This window comes from Onychostoma macrolepis, chromosome 01 (genome assembly GCF_012432095.1).
Source record: "Onychostoma macrolepis isolate SWU-2019 chromosome 01, ASM1243209v1, whole genome shotgun sequence".
Taxonomy (NCBI): domain Eukaryota; kingdom Metazoa; phylum Chordata; class Actinopteri; order Cypriniformes; family Cyprinidae; genus Onychostoma; species Onychostoma macrolepis.
In genome coordinates this window covers 7935348-7956266 of record NC_081155.1, presented here as the reverse complement: position 1 = coordinate 7956266, position 20919 = coordinate 7935348, and the positions used below count along the sequence as shown (strand labels likewise).

General features: G+C 39.6%; 1 long non-coding RNA gene across 1 annotated transcript; it reads right to left on the bottom strand.

The window, feature by feature from the left end:
- Positions 1-6025: 6025 nt before the first annotated feature.
- On the bottom strand, positions 6026-9311 carry LOC131536203 (uncharacterized). Its single transcript, XR_009269889.1, has 3 exons — positions 9072-9311; positions 8894-8987; positions 6026-6129 (listed from the first exon to the last, which is right to left on the bottom strand). It is a non-coding gene; the product is annotated as an uncharacterized LOC131536203 (long non-coding RNA).
- Between the last annotated feature and the right edge of the window lie 11608 nt (positions 9312-20919).

Below are 20919 nucleotides of genomic sequence, written 5' to 3'. Positions count from 1 at the left end.
TGCTTCCATCTGCTGATAAGCTTTATGGAGATGCTGATTTGCTTTTCCAGCAGGACTTTAGCAGCTGCCCACAGTGCCAAAACCACTTCCAAGTGGTTTGCTGACCACGATATTACTGTGCTTGATTGGCTCGGACCGCCGGCCCGACCCCAAATACCCCGTGTCCTCCATAGCTCCACCCTCGTCCTCGGCCCTAGTCACCAGCCGCCGTCCGCGCTCCCGTTCACCAGCCGCCGTTCGCTGCCCACGCAAGCCCGCCGCCGTCCGCGGCTTCCTCTGACCAGCCGCCGTCCGCGGCTCACACAGGCCAGCCGTTGTTCGCGGCCCAGGAAAGCCCGCCGCCGTCCGCGGCTCACACAAGCCAGCCGCCGTTCGCTGCCCACGCAAGCCCGCCGCCGTCCGCGGCTCCGTCTCACCAGCCGCCGTCCGCGGCTCACACAGGCCAGCCGCCGTCCGCGGCCCACGAAAGCCCGCCGCCGTCCGCGGCTCACACAAGCCAGCCGCTGTTCGCGGCCCACGAAAGCCCGCCGCCGTCCGCGGCTCTCTCACTCCAGCCGCCGTCCGCGGCTCCGTCTCACAAGCCGCCGTTCGCGGCCCACGAAAGCCCGCCGCCGTCCGCGGCTCTCTCACTCCAGCCGCCGTCCGCGGCTCCGTCTCTAAGCCGCCGTTCGCGGCCCACGAAAGCCCGCCGCCGTCCGCGGCTCTCTCACTCCAGCCGCCGTCCACGGCTCTGTCTCACAAGCCGCCGTTTGCGGCCCAGGAAAGCCCATATATATATATATATATACAATATACAAAAAAATAAGATAGATGGTATCTGTGTGCACAGGTATGTCAAGTACAATGCAAGGAAATGTAAATAATGTGTGTTAAATAAATAAATGAATGTATAAATAGTGTTGTGTATTACATGTTTATTGTAAAGTTAACTGTTCATAAGATGGATTGACTAAGGGAAGAAACTGTTCCTGTGCTGGTCGTTCTGCAGTTCAAAGAGGGAATGTGCTGGATGTGAGGGGTGCAGAGTGATTTTGCCAGCCCTTTTGCTCACTCTGGATGAGTACAGTTCTAGGAGAGTGGGGCAGTGATTCGCTCAGCAGTCCAGACTACCCTCTGCAGTCTCCTAAGGTCAGATTTGGTAGCAGATAGTTATAGAAGTGCAGAGGACAGATTCGGCGACTGCAGCAACTGTATCAGCAGCTCCTGTGGCAGGTTGAACTTCCTCAGATGACAAAGGAAGTATAGCCTCTGCTGGGCCTTTTTCACAATGGAGTCAATGTGAATGTCCCACTTCAGGTCCTGGGAGATGGTGGTGCACAGGAACCTGAATGACTCCACTCTCATTACAGTGCTGTCCATGATGGAGAGTGAGGGGAGTTTCTCCTGAAGTCCACGATCATCTCCACTATTTTGAGCGTGTTCAGCTCTAGGTTGTTGTGACTGCACCAGACAGCCAGTTTTTCGAACTCCTGTTGGTAAACAGACTTGTCACAGTCCTGAATGAGTGTGATGTCATCTGACAACTTCGAGCTTGACAGAGGGGTCAGTATGTGCAGTCGTTGGTGTACAGCAGGGTTCCTTAAATCTTTCCCTGGAGGGCCAATCTGCTGCAGAGTTTAGATCCAACCCTGATCAAACTCACCTACCTGTGATTTTCTAATGATCTTGAAGACTCTGATTAGCATGCTCAGGTGTGTTTGATTAGGGTTAGAGCTAAACTCTGCAGGAGTGGGCCAGATTTGAGGATGCCTGGTGTACAGGGAGAAGGGCAGTGGGGAGAGCACACATATGGGTGCTGGATGAGAATTACTAGAAGTTTATATTGCACATCCACAGACATCCCTGAGGGCCCCTAGTGAGACGTTCAGATATGGAACCATTTTTGTGCATCCATAAGATGTCTAAAAGAGGGTCCCCGTCAGACGTTCAGATATTGAACTGGTTTTGCATCTCCACAGATGTACAAAAGGGGTCCTTGTCAGACGTTCAGATATTGAACCAGTTTTGCATGTCCAGAAGACGTCCAAGAGGGTCCCTACTGAGACGTTCAGATATTGAACCAGTTTTGCACGTCCAGAAGACGTCCAAGAGGGTCCCTATTGAGACGTTCAGATATTGAACCAGTTTTGCATGTCCAGAAGACGTCCAAGAGGGTCCCTACTGAGACGTTCAGATATCGAACCAGTTTTGCACGTCCAGAAGGCGTCCAAGAGGGTCCCTATTGAGGCGTTCAGATATCGAACCAGTTTTGCACGTCCAGAAGACGTCCAAGAGGGTCCCTATTGAGGCGTTCAGATATCGAACCAGTTTTGCACGTCCAGAAGGCGTCCAAGAGGGTCCCTATTGAGACGTTCAGATATTGAACCAGTTTTGCACGTCCAGAAGACGTCCAAGAGGGTCCCTATTGAGACGTTCAGATATTGAACCAGTTTTGCACGTCCAGAAGACGTCCAAGAGGGTCCCTATTGAGGCGTTCAGTTATTGAACCAGTTTTGCGTCCAGAAGACGTCCAAGAGGGTCCCTATTGAGACGTTCAGATATTGAACCAGTTTTGCATGTCCAGAAGACGTCCAAGAGGGTCCCTACTGAGACGTTCAGATATTGAACCAGTTTTGCACGTCCAGAAGACGTCCAAGAGGGTCCCTATTGAGACTTTCAGATATTGAACCAGTTTTGCACGTCCACAGACATACAAAAGGGGTCCCCATCAGACGTTTAGATATTTAACCAGATTTGCACGTCCAGTAGACTTCCAAAAGTGGTTCTGAACTGATGGACGTTATACAGACATGATCTGAACGTCTCTCTGACGTCACATGTTTGCTGGGTTGTTCTGCATTAAATTTGTGTTAGATTTTAACTGTTTTATTTGCAGCAAGGGAGCGGAGATTCGCCAGATGAATGCTCGTTAGCAGAGTCCTTAAACCGCACTGTTGGAATTTCACGAGCGCACCAGCGCGCTTCCCTCGCTTGCGTCGCCTGGAGTGTTTGTACAGGAACACAGCTCCTCCGACTAAAATGTCCAGTAAAACGTCTGAATGTTCAAACGTCGGCAAAAAGTTAGCTATTTCTTATGTCCAAGAGTTTGTTTCTAGTGGAGCTGATCGGAAAAAAACGTTGCTTAAGACAGGACAAACAAACAAAAACAGGAAACGTACCAAGGAACAACAAACCGAAACTGCCATGTGTGGCACCATCTTTTGCAGTATTAACCAAGGTGTAAGCACAACAATTTCATAAGGATTTCATAAACGGTCATGATGGACTATACAGGTACATCTAAAAAAAGACATCTACAAAAATAACTGGACTGTTGCTCAGTGGTCCAAAGTCCTCTTTTCAGATAAATTTAAATTTTGCATTTCATTTGGAAATCAATGTCTCTGGAGTCTGTAGGAAGACTGGAGAGGCACAGAACCCAAGCTGCTTGAAGTCCAGTTTGAATTTTCCACAGTCAGTGATGATTTGGGGTGCCGTGACATCTGCATTGTGTTTTATCAAGTCCAGAGTCAATGCAGCCTTCTACCACTTTATGCTTCCATCTGCTGATAAAGCTTATGGAGATGCTGATTTGCTTTTCCAGCAGGACTTTAGCAGCTGCCCACAGTGCCAAAACCACTTCCAAGTGGTTTGCTGACCACGATATTACTGTGCTTGATTGGCCAGCCAACATGCCTGACCTGAACCCCATGTGGAATCTATGGGATATTTTCAAGAGAAAGATTAGAAACAGTCAATCCAACAATACAGACGAGTTGAAGGCTCAATAGTGCCTCAGCAGAGCCACAGGCTGATCGCTTCTATGCCACACCTCCACTGATGCTGGAGTCTGTGCTAAAGGAGTCCCGGCCAAGTATTGAGTGCATAAATGAACATACTTTAAAGAACTTGGACTTTTCTGCTTTGCAAATCCTTTTTTTGATTGATCTTAGGAAATATTCTAATATTTTGAGATACTGGATTTTGACTTTCATGAGCTGTAAGCTCTAATCATCAAAATTAAAACAAACAAACAAAAAACTTACTTTACATGTAATGAATCTAAAATATATATGAAAGTTTCACTTTTTGAAATAAGTTATAAAAAAAATGCAGTTTTTCAAGATATTAAATTTTTTTTTAGATGTACCTGTGCATAAGTGACACACACCAGCAGCTTAGGTATGTGACACTTCCGGGGTACTGTTCCAATCTTTCCTGGCTTGTTTTGTTAGCATCGGTTGTGAGTGATCCAGGTAGGAGGAAATAACATTCGGTTAATCATGACATTAATGTGTAAAATCTAAGGGTGATGTGTTGATTCACTTTCGTAGCACTGTTCTTTATCTGCTTCCCTTCCAATCTGGCTTCTTTGCCTGACAAGTGGGACATACACTATATTGCCAAAAGTATTGGGTGTTCTAATGAACAGGTTTGACTACTTTACTAATTTACTAATTTCCATGAGTACAAATCTTAATGTTTAAGCATATAATGATTTTCTCTTCTAATTTTATAGCAACAGTTTGGACAGGACCCTTTTCTATTCTAAAATGACAATGCCTTTGTGTATAAGGCAAGGTTCAAAAAGAAATGATTGATTGAGTCAGTGTGGAAGAACTTGACTGGTCTGTAGAAAGCCAAGTCCTAATCCCAGCTGAACACCTCTGGTGTGACTTTAAACTGTTTACTTTTAGTCACATCATGCAATAATGCAAATAAATGGAAATTATCCATAGCACACATTACCACATCATCCTGTCTCTCCTGATCCAGCTCGTCAATAAATAGCCCCATCCTAACACAGAAGGAACTTTTTTTTTTTTTTTTTGTGTGTAAGGTGAATATGATCTGAAAATTAACATTAAATTTTTCATAAAAATATTATATGTGGATAGATGCTCAAAGCATCAATGACGGCTCTCATAAAGTTCTCTCACCTCTCTGAAGCTGAATAGGTGATGTTTTCTTCAGTTCCGTTTTCTCCAGTGCCAGAGTCTGTGGCACCTCTCCGGGTGATAAGGGTCTGTAACCACTTTTCTGAATCTCAGTATGCTCTGGGGTCCGTTCTTTCAATGAAAAAAGGTGCTTCAATGAAAGTATAACTTTATATAAAATAATTTCTATTTTTATGCATACAAATCATTAAATTAAGGCAAACAACTGAAAACAATGGAGTACCCTGCACGTTGAAAAGTGTCATTAAAAGGGAACTCTGAGCGTTAAAAAATTACACTAAGCGTCACAAAGCGACACCAAGGGATCCTGACCAAGCGTCAATATTTGACAAGTTAGGAGTGATATTGTGTTGTGGATTATTTTATTGTCAATTTGACATGATCTAGGATTATTAGGTTCTTCAAAGCTCATCCTGGAGTTGGTGTCAAAGCAACAGATCTGTTAGTTCAAACAGCAGCTTATTTCATATAAACAGGATTAGATCATTTTAAGTGAAGGTGATAGTGAAAGTCTGCCCCAGCCATTGCTACTTTCTTACAAGAGCACCTTTTTAAGCCAGGAAAAAATCATTTTAAAAAGTCTTAATTTTAAAATGATTGTGTAAATCTATAATAATACACATGACCAATTTTACTCATTGAGAAATTTATTTGTGAAGGAATAATGATCTCATAACTTTATTGCAGTCATACACACATTATGCACATTTTGTCACACATTATGCACATGGTCGATATATCTGCCCTCTTCTTACGAACATGTTAACACGCAGTAATCTCAGACAACAGCTATTTTAATCAAATAATTTTCTGTCAAATCATTTCAGATCTATTAAGCGAGGTGTGAAGAATGGACCCCCTGGACAAATTTCGGTGGGTTGTCATTCACATCCACAATGGTGACGAGTACCACAGCATCAGCCGTCTTACTGACATCATCCTGCTGAGCTGCCTGTTTTTACAAGGAAACACCGTTTAGAAAATATATACAAAAAAGGCACTGACATATCTTCAGATTCATAAGATCTGCTTATGGTTTTTGTGAATGTCTTCAGAAACTTCTGATACCTGTATCAAAACAGAAATCTGCTCTGTTTCCTCTCTGTCTAGTGCCGTTGTCACAGAGATGACTCCACTGTTTCGATCAATTTCAAAGTTGTTCTGGTGTTTATTTGGAATGACTGTGTAGAACCTGGTCGAAAAGAACGCACACGCATAATCTTAACTCAAGAAAAACATTCCTGAGTCCTTCCTCCATCAGCTCGTAAAAGTTACGCTTCCTGTCTGTTCTCCTTATCAGCTCACGAAGCTGGGAGGAGAACATCTGGCCATCCCTTGAAGCACAGGACTTTCAATGTTGGTCTTGAACAGTTTACCACAAATAAAGTCGAATAAACAGACAGTACAAAGCACGTGGGATCTGGACATGTTCCAGATCAGACACTCCCTAAATCCCCTGAGTGCTTTTGACCATAATTCAATGATGGTATCAACAAGGAAAGACAGATATATGTTAACCAGACTTGAACAAACCTACAGCATAGACATCCTGGTGACCCCAGAGCAAACCCCCTTTTCCAGGTTGCATTCCAAGACAATGACGCCTCTTGTGCTCGGACAACTCTAGTCACACAGAGTTTCTTTCAAAAGGGCAATCCGGAAAAGACTTTGGCTATTAAAAAGCAATATACTCAAGAGACGATATTTGTATATGAATGTGGTATTTTGTTTCATATATCTGACTGTAGTTATCAGAACTTAGGATATTTTTAATCTGTGACTTAAACCATTTGGTAGGTAAACTTATAGGTATTCAATATATAACTATCTCATGTTTGGTATTAAATTTCACGTTATGATGAGTCCAGTACATTGAAATAGATGAATGTTGACTTTTACCCTCATAACCCAGTCAACAATTTGATCTCACAGTGATGTCACCATGAGCTCACAGAATACTCGTGATGAGGTCACAATGTGAGGTAACAGTGAGCTAAAAGTGTAACCTCACAGCGCCCTCACTGTGTGCTCATACTAATGTGAGGTCAAAGTGCACTCACTGCACAGAGACTAGGTACCCAGCATGCATTGCAGCATGAAGGTTTTGATTGTCACCATTGTTGAGATTCATACACTGATTCTTGATGTCTCTCTTCATGTTTAAATGATAGGGTAGATAATAATGTTCGTGTCTTGTGCTTTTATAATCCTTTATAACTAATTATGAGACTGCTGGATCCTATACTGTATAATCACAGAGCTATTATATTTAGAAACTGTTGATTAATAAAACCTCACCAAGACTGCATATTGAGTGTAGGTGATGACTGTGTTATCATCAATAACAAACCGACATCACCTGGTTGCAGTCTCTTTTTGGTGTTTCTTGCCATAACAAATGTGCTTTACAAACACAGTTACAGCAGCCCCAAAAATATATAATGTTATAAAGTCAAGGGTCAAGAGCCCAACTAAAGCAAACACTACTCACCACGATGGTAACGTATGTTTCACTTGTATCTTATAACAGAAATCTGTTAGCTGGGCGTGCACTCGTGAGCTCATCATGTGAGAGCACTGTGATATCTCTGTGATAGTGTTGAGAAACAGGAAGTAGAATGTCCCTCGGTGACTGATATTTGAACTGCCTCTTCTCAACCTGCTCAACATTTTGAATTCACAATGAGCTCATATATTACTCACACTGTGAGGACCACCATGTGAGAATGGTGTGATGTCACTGTGATCATCGCGTGACCTCACGTGTTGACTGGGAAGGTATGATTATAACACTTTGTAGAAATCTGCTAGGATATTGTGGCTTAGGTGACATATTTATGAGCAGATAATGTATGCACGAAGTTTTAGTCGTGTGGGGCGGGGCTCCACCCTACACAGACCTTATGATTGGGTCAGACAGTGACTAGGATGGACTTAATTCTGTCCGATAAAACAGACACCCCAACTTTGAACAATGCTCAGACCAAAACAAAGAACGGGGTGAAACAACTGGTGATTGCAAGAGACTTGGCTGAAAGTCTGGGCGTTGCCCCTCGATCGTGCTGTGAAACATCTAGCTGGTCATCAAAAGACTTCAACCACTTGCCACGTCTGACCACCAAAGAGAACTTGCAAGCGGCTGCATAAGAGAACTTCAAAACTCGCTATTCGCGCGCTGCCAGAGAGTCATCAAATCCGAAGGAGGAATCCCGAGTGACGTCACGCGACAACAACACGTCAGCAGGAAAAGTCCTGGGTCCCCTTTCAGCAACCCTTCAAGAAGTACAGCCTTCAATTCAACGCACGCTAAGTAAACAAACAAATCTCTTATTCGCTGAAGCTGGTTGAATTGAATGAATCGTTAAAAGATAACAATAACTGAGTCTTCCGTTTGTGACGTCCCCATAAGGTCGTCCTTATTTCTCAAGAAAAGAGAATATTTAACTTCCTTCAAACTGCTTTGATCTTGCCATAATATGTGTATGTGTGTGTATGTGTTTTGGTTACTTGTATTGTGCCTTAGAATAGTAAATAAACGCTTGATTCATTTTTAATGAATAGTCTGGTGCCTTGATTTTCAAATCGTTAAACTATTTGCCATAGATCGTGATACCTGTTGCTCAGGCAAATTTCCCAATAAATTCTGTATTCTTATCAGTAATAAGAAGCATTGCTGAATGTATACTTTATTAATACTCGCTGGACGAGTTGTTAATAAGGTATAAATTATACAGTTTTGATTAATATCAATTAATCAGATCAAAACCGAATTTCTAAGATTTGGTTCCCTAAAGCTAAAATTTATAAATGAAGGATAAAACCTTTCATAACGTTACAACTGGAACAAAAACGTCAATACATGCTTTGTTATTATCAGAACCTTAATTCAGAATGTTTATTGTATAGATTAGGACATATATCATGGAAGTGTGTTGCAAATCATCTGTTAAGTGTACCTGTCGTTATGCTGTAAACTACAGGCTCATTGATGCCTTTGTCGCCATCTTCAGCTTTTATGGCCTCAGGAGTGACGGCTGAGAAGTGTCCTACCTGTGCATGGACAGAAAAGAGGGTTTTATTTGTGTGCTCACACGTGTGTTTCAAACATCCGTCTTGTCCTCCGAGTTAATTTACCTGATTTTCCTCAATGGATGCCTTGTAGAGACAGTGGTCAAAATAAGGGTTTAGGTTGTCAAAATCTTCAACCGTTATTGTAACTGTTGTTGTGTCATGGAGTCCTCCTATATCCTGCAAGAAAACAAACTCACTTAAAAAATGTTGGGTTAAAAATAACCCCAATAACCTAACTATTGGATTAGTAGAGCACCTTCCCAACTATGATTTATTTTAACCCAATAGTTGGATTAAACTTTACCCAACCACTAAATTTACTATTATTATAATCTCTTCATGACATTAAAGTTTATTTTGTAAAATAAAATGATTTTTATTTTTTTTTGTCTGTCTAGTGTTGACTTCTTATCATCACTGGTGGTGGTTGAGGAGAGAACCCCCACATGATTGTAAAGTGCTTTGGGTGTACAGCAATACACAATAAAGCACTATATAAATGCATCATTCATTCATTCATTCATTACCACCCTTAAAATTATTTTTCAGTCCAAAACTCAAAATCCTGTCATCATGACAGCTGTTCCTGGTCCTTAAACACTTGTATGGTAAAAAGCAGCTTGGACATTCTGCTAAATGTGTCCTCTTTTTAGTGTCCCACGAATAAGTACATGATGACAGAGTTTTCAGTTTTGGGTGAGCTATGCTTTATAGACTAGAGCAGTACTTTGACGTTTGGTAATCAAAGTGAAATGGATGTAGGAGTTTGTCTTTACTTTAGCTTCCACGATGAAGATGTACTGTTGGACGTTGTTGTAGTTCAGAGGTTTAGTCAACCTGATGTTACATGCATTTCTGTCATATATAGCTTCAAATTCGTCTGGTACTGGAGGCTGTTAACAGAGTGGAAGTGATTAATTAAAATGGGGACATACATAAATTCATGAGCGTACACAATATTATTTCATTTTCTTTCATTTCTTTAAAAATTATTTGCATGTATTAATTGTATAACTAGAAAACATGAGATTAGATATATTCAGTGTTTTATGAGATTGAGAGCCTTACCCAGTCAACACGTGAGATCACGTGATGATCACAGTGACATCACACCATGACCTGTGAGCTCATGGTGACATCACTGTGAGATCAAATTGTTGACTGGGTATTGGTATTAAATCTGGTCTGATGGATTAAAAGTCAGATCCTTGTAACAGGTTAAGGATTGGAACGTAAATGTTTTTTTTTTGTTTTTTTTTTTTTGTGAAATAAACTTTAGGTTTTTGTTTAAAATCAGAGTGCTGAGTTTCCAAGTCAAGAGCCCCAGCTTCTGTAAAGTACAACACAACAGTTGGGCTTTGAACACTGTCAGATCAAATGCATTCACCATTAACATGCATTCAGTCTTGTGGAAGCCTATTGTGTATATCAAATATGTAAGAATCGTTCATGACTCACCAGTATAGAATATGTAATTCTTTTGTTTTCTGTAGTTGCATCTTTATCAATAGCTGTCACACTGAGCACATCTGAACCCACTGCCGTCGCCTGGAAAGAATGAAAGACAAGGTTTACTAAAGCCCAGCTCACACTGCGATTTTGGCCATGATTTCGTTGTCTGAGACAAATTTAGAAAATCCTAAAAGATTCCTATAATCCTTGGGTAGAACATATTGATTGGATTGAACAGAAAACAAGACCCCCTCCTGGGGTCTAGGGAAAGGAATCAGCCGTGCCGGGTAGATCCATTCCACAAAGGCACGAGCTCTTTACTTCATTCCTGCTCCCACAGTTGCGGCAACTGGTCACCACGTCACTGGTCTTGATTAGCCCCTTGTGCCCACACAGTTCTCCTTGGTAATCACCATGTCAATAATAATAATAATGAGTCCTCTTTGCACAATGCCGTCTCTTGGAAATGCTCCTGAAACATATGGCCAGTGCTCCTAAACCCTCCCCACCATTGTCTAACTACGTCAAGTTGATCTATCTAACTATTTTCGTTGCCGGACAAACCCTAATGGTCTCGAGCAACACAAAGCGTCCTCATTTTCCCCTCAGTGTGCAAAGCCAATCCCTTCTCTCGAGCCCGAGTCTCCTCTCACCTATTCTCCTTAAATGTCCTCCAGGTGAGTTCAATTATCCATACATTCCGTCAATGGGACAAGAACGTGCTGCCAAAAAAGTTCATATAGGCGGGGCTAAAGCCACACACAAGAAAATAAATCCCCAGCGTTCATCACACTATGATACACGCCGGTTGCGCCGCTGTTTTCATGCGGGTGTGTAGAGCTGCATACACTATTCTTCTTAAATACTTTGCTATTGCCACCATTCATATACTTTTCATGATAGCCAACCCACTGAGCAAAGTTACGTCCAGTGAACGTCTTTCTATGTCTGATTAATTTTATTATGATTTTCTTTGCCCCAACAATCATGCTTTTACAAACACACTGTTACAGGGGCCTAAAAAAAACTAACACAAGAAGTACGAGGACCAAGATCCCAACTAAAGCAAACACTGTCCACCACAATGGTGAGTTCAAATGAAACATATCAACATCTAAACCTTTTTATTATCAATAAAAGATATAGATGTCTGACAGAAATAGAGTCAGTCTAATGAGTGAAGCTGGTTATGCTGTTTGTGGAGATGTTTGATCCTCCTCTGCTGAGATCTTGAGAGATTTACTGTCTTTGATTTGCAGTTGATTTTACCAAATGCTTAATCATTAGTTATTTGATCATTTAATTAAACTCTGTTTCAGTGAAGATTCTTTTATTTTCATGATTTTTGGACAGTGTCTGTGAGTTGCTTTGCAATTATAAATGGGTTTTGATCTGTAACAAATATGTTTGAGGAACACATGGTTACAACAACCAGAGGAAAAAAAAAAAAAAAAACATCTAACACAGAAGTCAAGGGTCAAGAGCCCAACTAAATTACTTTGAAAAAACATGAGTTTAAATCTAATGCATCCTGAGAGTGTGCATTTGGTCCAGAAACAGTATAAATTAAGTCTAAATGAACCTTAAATGATGTTAAAAATATGTCCACTAACCACATTTGAACTAGTTTTTAACCTTGTATGGAGGTTCCATGAACGTCTATATCGGACGCTCAGAACACGTCAAAAAAAGACGTCATAAAAACTTTCATTCTGGCTCCTCAGTGGACGTCTTTTCAACGTCTGCAAAGACTTCAAAAAGACGTCTTTTGGATGTAACTTTGCCCAGTGGGAACATTTCAGCATTGCGTGTAATGTAGCTCCCAGTCACTGACCATGTGTGGGTTGATAATGTAAAACTCCGGACAAGTTTTCTTGTACTCACCCGTTTTTAACGCATCTTGACTGACATACAGTCTGACATTAATGACAACTGAGATCCCATAGTGTGACATGATCATCATATTCGTACACTCTGACAAGTAACAATCGTAAAGGACTATTAAAAATCGCAGTGTGCGCCCGGCTTAAAAGGTGCAAGGGTCCTCAGTGACCAAACACATTATAAAAATGTAAGATTACACACACCTCTGACACTGTGGTGCTGTATGATTTGCTCTGGAAGATCGGAGGGTTGTCATTTACATCCAGAACATACAGTGTCCGGATGTTTTTCGGCTGAAATGGAAAATGAAGATTTTATTGTCAAGGTTTATTTACAGATTTTTTATTTCTATAATACATTCCCAGTCAACACGTGAGATCACGCGATGATCACAGTGACATCACACCATTCTCATACGGTGATCCTCACAGTGTGAGTAATATATGAGCTCATTGTGAATTCAAAACGTTGAGCAGGTTAAGAGGAGGCAGCTCAAATATCAGTCGCTGGGGGACATTCTACTTCCTGTTTCTCAACACTATCACAGAGATATCACAGTGCTCTCACATGATGAGCTCATGAGTGCACGCCCAGCTAACAGATTTCTGTTATAAGAACCTTCTCCAAACATACAACTGACTTCGATGAAATCAACTGAAATAAACAAATCACCAGCTACACTCATTATTAACCAGACTGACTTAATTTCTGTCAGACATCTTCAAAAGTGCTTATTGGGAATTAACAGAGATTTAGATGATGATGTTTTATTGTTTTGTTTGATGTTACCATCATAGTGATTAGTGTTTGCTTTAGTTGGGCTCTTGACCCTTGACTTTATAACATTATATTTTTTTAGGTTGCTGTAATTGTGTTTGTAAAGCACATTTGTTATGGCAAGGAAACCCAAAAGAGACTGCAACCAGGTGGTTTGTTATTGATGATAACAACAACACAGTCATCACCTAGATTCAATATGCAGTCTTGGTCTTGGGAAGTCGTGGCCTAATGGTTAAAGAGTCGGACTTGTACTCGTAATCCAAAGGTTGCGAGTTTGAGTCTCGGGCCGGAAGAGATTGTAGGTGGGGGGAGTGGATGTACAGCGCTCTCTCTCCAGCCTCAATACTACGAATGAGGTGCCCTTGAGCAAGGCACCGAACCCCCAACTGCTTCCTGGGCACCGCAGCATAAATGGCTGCCCACTGCTCCGGGGGTGTGTACTGTACACTTTGGATGGGTTAATTGCAGAGCACAAATTCCGAGCATGGGTCACCATACTTGGCCGTATGGCACGTCACTTTCATAATCATTTATGAAGAACTACAACAGCATAAGACACAAACATTATTAACTACTCTGTCATTTAAACACAAAGAGAAACATCAAGAATCAGTGTATGAATCTCAAAAATGGTGACAATCAAAAGCTTCATGCTGCAATGCATGCTGGGTACCTAGTATCTGTGTAGTGAGTGCACTTTGACCTCACATTAGTATGAGCACACAGTGAGGGCGCTGTGAGGTTACACTTTTAGCTCACTGTTACCTCACATTGTGACCTCATCACGAGTATCCTGTGAGCTCATGGTGACATCACTGTGAGATCAAATTGTTGACTGGGTTGTCTTATTTAATGATTTTAGGATGTTATTGTTTAAATAAACATACCCTTCTTGAGCAGGTGACTGAATAGTACAAAGCATCTGCAGACTAAAATAAATAAAACATACAAGGAGAAATGCCATATATAAAAAAATAAAAAATATGGTAAGACTTTATTTTAGGATCTCTTAAGTAGTTGCTTATTAGCATGCATATTACTAGAATATTAGCTATTTGTTAGTACTAATTAAGCACATATTAATGCCTTATTCTACATGACCTTATTCTACATCCCCAATCCTACCCAACAACTACCCAAACTTAACAACTACCTTACTAACTATTAATAAGCAGCAAATTAGGAATTTATTGAGGGAAATGTCGTAGTTAATGGTGAATAAGTGTTCCCTATTCTAAAATGTTACCAAAAATATTATGCAATACAATCATCTATTCATCTGTCTGTCTGTTGGCACTGGGTCAGTGAAGGTGGAACAAACCATCTTTATTTCCTCAGCATCCAGCGGTTTGATGGTCCGTACAGTAGCGGTTGAGTCTCCATCAGAGTAAACCAGTTCCACATATTTCATAACAACAGTACCGAGATGTGGCTCCAGAACCAGACGAACATCCGGGCTGATGTTAGTGATTGTCTCTATATCTCCTGTAAGCCAGGTCAAATACAAATTTAAATACATATTCTAACACACAATCTAAAACATACACATGCACTAGATAATGCCAGTATTGTTTTTTTTTTTTTTTTAATACTACTCTTATGATATTCTTTAATAACCAGAACATGTATCTAAATATTAACAACAAACAAAATTAATAAAAACTTTATTTTACATAAAACATTATATTATATTATATTATATTTTATGTGGGCATATCTCACCTTCATATCCCTCATCGATCCTCCCTAGAATGATATTGCTTCCACTTACACAGCTTACCTCTGTAGAACCTTAAACAACAAGTAATTGGTTTCATGACTCAATTCAGTAGCACACACTCCACACAGCAAAATCCCTGGTGTCAAATTAACACTGCTGGGTGTCTACACTGAAAAAAGTGATCCACTATATTTACTCAATAAAATTGAGTAATCCACTACACTGTAAAAAATGATATGATGAAAAAGTCATGACAGCTTATGTTTTAAAGTTACTTTAACTCATAAAAATAATTTAAGCAATTTCAACTTTTTTTTGTAAGTTATGCTAGATTCAACTTGATTTTTTAAGTCAGTTTAATGTTATTGAAATTCAGGGAGACCAGTTTAATTCACACTGTAAAACCCGACAAGTTAGGGTAACTCAAACCGTTTGAGTAAACCGATTGCCTTAAGTTTATAAAACTAACAATTATGAGTGCTCTGAATTTATTTCAGTTTTCACTAAAATAAGATATACATTGCAATTAAGTGATTAATTGAGTGATAATTGAGCATTAGTGATGAACACTCGCTGTTAACAAACATAATCACTGAAGAAAAAGAAACACAAGAACAATTAACTTTAGTCACAGCCTTAGATGAAATCAACTGAAATAAAATACATTAAATCTCTCAAGATCTGATTAAACAACCCCACAAACAGCATCACCAGCTCCACTTATTAATAATCAGACTGACTTTATTTCTGTCAGACATCTACAGAAGATCTTATTGAGAATTAAGTAAGGTTTAGATGTTGATTTATTGTTTCAATTGAAGTAACCATGTTAGAGATCAGTGTCTGTTTTAGTTTTTTTTTTCTCTGGCTGTTGTGACCATGTGTTCTTCAAACATATTTGTTATAACTTGAAAGCCCAGAGAAAATGATCAGTAGTTGGTTGTTATATGTTTATAATGACAATCATCTGTTAGCGAACTGATCTCATTGTGTGTCTAATCTCTGATTACATGAATGTTATATTTATTATAGTAAAAGTGATTCTGAGCCAGTGGTTCTGTGAGTTAGTTAACAGAAAGGACTTTCCAAACAGTTTGTCCACAAAAAGTTTTAATCTATGGCAACAATTGGACTCACACAGACATCAAGAATCAGCTTATGAACCTCAACAATGGTGACCAATAAAAAATAAATAAAAATCATGCTGCAATGCATGCAATGTCTGTTTGAGTCCAGTTGCTGCCATAGATTGAAACTTTTTGTGGACAAACTGTTTAGAAACTCCTTTGTTAACTGACTGTAACAAACACTTTTACTGTAATCAATGCAACATTCATTTAACCAGAGATTAGACACACAACGAGTCTGCGCTTACTCTCAATGAGATCAGTTCACTTACAGATGATTGTCATTATAAATATATGACAACCAACTACCGATCATTTCCTCTGGGTTTTGATCTGTAACAAATATGTTTGAGGAACACATGGTTACAACAACCAGAGGAAAAAAAAAAAAAAAAAACATCTAACACAGAAGTCAAGGGTCAAGAGCCCAACTAAAGCAGACACTGATCTCTAACATGGTTACTTCAATTGAAACAATAAATCAACATCTAAACCTTAGTTAATTCTTAATAAGATCTTCTGTAGATGTCTGACTGAAATAAGTTCAGAGCACTCATAATTGTTAGTTTTAAAAACTTAAATGTTTTAAGGCAATCGGTTTACTCAAACGGTTTGTTACCCTAACTTGTTGGGTTTTACAGTGATGAACTGTTGCCTACTAACAATAGAGTTAATGTTACTCAATTTTTATAAGTAATTAGTTATATAATTTAATGAAAAATATTAGGTAGACATTACCTAATTCCTTTTAGTTTGTCATAGCTGTAAAATTTAGGTACTCTTTCCTCAATATATAGGATAGAATCTACTTAAAGTAAGTGCAAATTGTTACCTCAATTTTATTGAGTAAATATAGTGGATCACTTTTTTCAGTGATATGTGTCCACACTACAGAGTGTTAAATGTAACACTGAAGCAGTTTTATAGTTAATGAAATAATTAAGAGATTCATTGAGTGATGATTGACCATTATTGAAGACACCTGATGTTTGCAAACAGAATTACCAAAAAAGAAAAACAATTAGTATTTTCAGAATAATCAAACAGATGTTTTTAAAACTTATTTTGATCAGAATCTTACAACAACATCTTTACTTTATACACACAGACATCAAGAATCAGCGTGAGAATCATAACAACGGTGACCATCAAAAAAAGCATGTTGTAGTCAATCAAAGCTGATTTATGGCTCCCGTCATGCATTGCGGCAGGAATAAATTATGAGCAGAATTGTCTTTGTAATTTATTTTATTCTTACTATTTTCTTTTATTTGTGCTGTTTTTATATGACTTTTTAGTAGCTTGTTTTGTGATGTGCAGAGTTGATCTGAATGTGCTGTTTGTCACCGTTGTTGAGATTCATACCCTGATTCTTGATGTCTGTGTGTGCCTAAAAGAAAGAATTAATTATTATTTTTTTTAAATCAGAAAAGCTTATAAGAAAGCTTTCCAAAAGTTATAGAAAACACAGAATATTTCACTGTGGAGTTATATGGCTGTTGTAACCAATAAAGGAAATTTGGTTCAGAGATTAGACTTTAAATGAGTTAAGTAATTCAGATCAAATAATGATTGCTAAAACATAATCATCACCACCTGATGACTTTTATTTTTTGCAAAAGTCTGGCTCTTGTAATTTGGTTATAGCAGCCAAATACAATGCAATATTAAAAAGTTAAGGGTCAAGAGCCCAACTAAAGTAAACATCGACCACTTTAACAGTGACTTAAAATTTTTTGATTTTCTTCTTTGGGGATTCTGATTGGTTAACATCAGGTGTCTTCAATAATGTTCAATCATCACTCAATGAATCTCTTAATTACCTCATTAACTTTAACACTGCTTCAGTGTTACTTTTAACCCTTTAGGCGCCAGGGTTTTTTTTTTTTTTTTTTTGGATAAATGCTGGATTTTGACATCAAGATTTCAAAAGCTTGTGGCTTGAAAGGGCTTAAAGATAGAGATCTACTGTAAATTAGAAAAGTTTATGTGGGGTGTAAATATACTCATCTAATTTGCATATTTTTATGTCAACTTTTGAATTTCATAATATTCAGGAAATAGTAGATATTGAATTGATGTTTGAACTTATTTGCATGTTTTTTTTTGTTGTTTGTTTTTTTTTTTTAAATAAATGACCAAATGATCAGAAAAGAGGAAACCAACAATAAAACAGGAGAAAGTACTAAATTATTACTATATTACTATATTATATAGTAAAACGCGTGAACAGTAGCCTACTTTTTGATCAGTTCATCAGTAATATTCAGGAAATAATAGATATTGAATGGATGTTTGAACTTATTTGCATGCTTTTTTTAATTTTTTTATCCTCATTCCAAATGATCAGGAAAAGAGGAAATCAACAGTAAAACAGGAGAAAGTAGTAAATGATTACTATATTACTGTGCCAAAGTACAATACATGTGCCTATTTTTTGATCAGTTGACCAGCTATCTGCCCAATCAGGTATCTAGGTGACAGTTTATAGTTCTTGAGAGTATGGTACCTCTCATTGCATGGCACAGCGCACAGACCCCACACTGACTGCACCTGTACTGTCTGCCGGCGGCCCTTTGAGCGCGCGCGATCAGAACAAACGATGCAATCTTGCCGATCATCAGCGACTCGGAGCCTCTCCTATGGACACTACGACCACATCCACCCCTGCCACCCCCATCCCCGTTGGGCAAAGGCTCGAAATGATCATTTGTTTGTGCTTCGTGAACACTCTCTTTTTTTTACGGCGGCACCATTGCGCTGCAAAGATGTACCAGGAGAAGCTTGCTTATTAAACGATCGATCATCATTTCCAAAAGGCAAATATTCCCCTTCAGAGTCAGAATCGGCGAATAACATTTGCAACACATCCTCACAGTACAAATTTTTATTAGCCATTTGGCGATTTTCTCACAATTTACTCAGACGCTATGAACCGAACTGCTTCCGCATCAACCCAGCAGGCACACAACGTCATAAGACGTTAATATTTGGTTAGATTTAGGTCGCGACGTCAGGTAACCAAAATTCAATGTCAAGCCAACGTCTAATGACAACGTTAATGTGACGTCCAATACCGACGTCAGCTGACGTTGATATTTTGTTGTTTTTAGGTTGTGTTGTAAAGTAACCAAAATCCAACGTCGAGTCAACGTCTCAAGCCAACGTCACATTGACGTCAAATACTGATATTTAGTCGTCAGGTATGGCAACCAAAACCCAACGTCTCCTAGACGTCATAATGGTAACGTCCACACAACATCAAATTCTAACATCATTAGACGTTGATATTTAGTTAGATTTAGGTTGGGGCATTAACCAACCAAAATCCAACGTCAAGCCAACGTCTCAAGCCAATGTCACATGGACGTCAAATACTGATATTTAGTCGTCAGGTATGGCAACCAAAACCCAACGTCAAGCCAACGTCTAATGACAACGTTAATGTGACGTCCAATACCGACGTCAGCTGACGTTGATATTTTGTTGTTTTTAGGTTGTGTTGTAAAGTAACCAAAATCCAACGTCGAGTCAACGTCTCAAGCCAACGTCACATTGACGTCAAATACTGATATTTAGTCGTCAGGTATGGCAACCAAAACCCAACGTCTCCTAGACATCATAATGGTAACGTCCACACAACATCAAATTCTAACATCATTAGACGTTGATATTTAGTTAGATTTAGGTTGGGGCATTAACCAACCAAAATCCAACGTCAAGCCAACGTCTCAAGCCAATGTCACATGGACGTCAAATACTGATATTTAGTCGTCAGGTATGGCAACCAAAACCCAACGTCAAGCCAACGTCTAATGACAACGTTAATGTGACGTCCAATACCGACGTCAGCTGACGTTGATATTTTGTTGTTTTTAGGTTGTGTTGTAAAGTAACCAAAATCCAACGTCGAGTCAACGTCTCAAGCCAACGTCACATTGACGTCAAATACTGATATTTAGTCGCCAGGTATGGCAACCAAAACCCAACGTCTCCTAGACGTCATAATGGTAACGTCCACACAACATCAAATTCTAACATCATTAGGCGTTGATATTTAGTTAGATTTAGGTTGGGGCATTAACCAACCAAAATCCAACGTCAAGCCAACGTCTCAAGCCAATGTCACATGGACGTCAAATACTGATATTTAGTCGTCAGGTATGGCAACCAAAACCCAACGTCAAGCCAACGTCTAATGACAACGTTAATGTGGCGTCCAATACCGGCGTCAGCTGGCGTTGATATTTTGTTGTTTTAGGTTGTGTTGTAAAGTAACCAAAATCCAGCGTCGAGTCAACGTCTCAAGCCAACGTCACATTGGCGTCAAATACTGATATTTAGTCGTCAGGTATGGCAACCAAAACCCAACGTCTCCTAGACATCATAATGGTAACGTCCACACAACATCAAATTCTAACATCATTAGGCGTTGATATTTAGTTAGATTTAGGTTGGGGCATTAACCAACCAAAATCCAACGTCAAGCCAACGTCTCAAGCCAATGTCACATGGACGTCAAATACTGATATTTAGTCGTCAGGTATGGCAACCAAAACCCAACGTCAAGCCAGCGTCTAATGACAACGTTAATGTGACGTCCAATACCGGCGTCAGCTGGCGTTGATATTTTGTTGTTTTAGGTTGTGTTGTAAAGTAACCAAAATCCAGCGTCGAGTCAACGTCTCAAGCCAACGTCACATTGGCGTCAAATACTGATATTTAGTCGTCAGGTATGGCAACCAAAACCCAACGTCTCCTAGGCGTCATAATGGTAACGTCCACACAACATCAAATTCTAACATCATTAGACGTTGATATTTAGTTAGATTTAGGTTGGGGCATTAACCAACCAAAATCCAACGTCAAGCCAACGTCTCAAGCCAATGTCACATGGACGTCAAATACTGATATTTAGTCGTCAGGTATGGCAACCAAAACCCAACGT